We start from the raw sequence: 2,078 nt of genomic DNA, 5'->3' as shown, positions 1-2,078 counted from the left end.
AGCTAAATCAGGGGGTTTAAGAAAGTGCAGCAGCAATAAGTAGCACATCCAAGTCCCTCCAAAGTTTGGAATTTAAACTGTGAGAACAACTATTCATGAAGGTGAATGACAGAAGGAATTCACTTGTGCAATATTCGAATATATAAGACTTAAAAAGACTCTGAATTTCAATGGTCTTAATTCTCTAATTAAAAGATATAGACTGATATATTGGATTAAAAGACAAGATCCAACTATGTGTTTTCTCCAAGAAACACTTTATTTTTTTTTGAGTATTTTTTTTATTTAGCTTTTAATTTTTTACACACTGCATTTTGATTCATTGTACACAAATGGGGTACATGATTTTGTTTCTATGGTTGTACACAATGTAGATTCATACCATTCATGTAATCACACATGTACATAGGGTAATGATGTCTGTCTCATTCCACCATTTTACATACCCTCTTCCCTCTCATTTCCTTCTACTTATTCTAAAGTTCCCCCATTATTCTCTCATTCCCCACCCCCCAACCCCCATTATATATCATTCTACACTTATCAGGGAATACATTCGGCCTTTGGTTTTTTGGGCTTGGCTTATTTCACATAGCATGATATTCTCCAATTCCATCCATTTATCTGCAAATGCCATAATATTATTGTTCTTTATGGCTGAATAGTATTCCATTGTGTATATATACCAGAGTTTCTTCATCCATTCATCTGTTGAAGGGCATATAGGTTGGTTCCACATTCTAGCTATTGTGAACTGAGCTGCTATAAACATTGATGTGGCTGTGTTACTGTAGTTTGCTGATTTTAGGTCCTTTGGGTATAAACCAAGGAGTGGGATAACTGGGTCAAAAGGCAAGTCCATTCTAAGTTTTCTTAGGATTCTCCATACCGCTTTCCAGAGTGGCTGCGTCAATTTGAAACTCCACCAGCAATGTAAAACTGTGCCTTTTCCCCCACATCCACACAACATCTATTATTGCTTGTGTTCTTGATAACAGCCATTCTAATTGGAGTAAGATGAAACCTTAGAGTTGTTTTAATTTGCATTTCTCTAATTACTAGAGATGTTGAACACTTTTTCATATATTTATTAATTGCCTGTGTGTCTTCTTCTGTAAAGTGTCTGTCCAGTTCCTTGGCCCATTTATTGATTGGGTTCTTTGTATTTTTGTTGTAAAGTTTTGTAAGTTCTTTATAAATTTTGGAGTTAAGTGCTCTATCTAAAGTGTGTGTGGAAAAGATTTTCTCCCACTCTGTAGGCTCTCTCTTCCCATTCTTGATTGTATCCTTTGCTGAGAAAAAACTTTTTACTTTGAGTCCATTCCATTTATTGATTCTTGCTTTGATTTCTTGTGCTTTGGGAGTCTTATTGAGGAAGTCTGATCCTAAACCAACACAATGAAGATTCGGGCCTAATTTGTCTTCTATTAGGTGCAGGGTCTATGGTCTAATTCCTATGTCTTTGATCCATTTTTAGTTGAGTTTTGTGCAGGATAAGAGATAGAGGTTTAATTTAATTTTACTGCATATGGACTTCCAGTTTTCCCAGCACCATTTGTTAAACAGGCTATCTTTTCTCCATTGTGTGTTTTTGGCTCCTTTGTCTAGTATGAGGTGACTGTATTTATGTGGTTTTGTCTCTGTGTCTTCTATTATTATTTTTTTAATGGATTTTTTTTTATTATTTAAACAAATGGGATACATGTTGTTTCTCTATTTGTACATGGAGTCAAGGCATACCATTTGTATAATCATAAATTTACATAGGGCAATGTTGTTTGATTTATTCTGTTATTTTTTTCCCTTCCCCCCCACCCCTCCCACCCCCCTTTTCCCTCTACACAGTCCTTCCTTCCTCCATTCTTACCGCCCTCCGTATCCCTAAACCTAAACCTAACCCTAACCCTAATGCTAAACCCTCCTACCCCCCATTATATGTCCTCATCTGCTTATCAGCGAGATCATTCATTCTTTAGTTTTTTGAGATTGGCTTATCTCACTTAGCATGATATTCTCCAATTTCATCCATTTGCCTGCAAATGCCATGATTTTATCATTCTCCATGGCAGAGTAATATT

Source organism: Sciurus vulgaris (assembly GCF_902686455.1).
Source record: "Sciurus vulgaris genome assembly, chromosome: 1".
NCBI lineage: Eukaryota > Metazoa > Chordata > Mammalia > Rodentia > Sciuridae > Sciurus > Sciurus vulgaris.
This window is presented reverse-complemented; position numbering follows the sequence as displayed.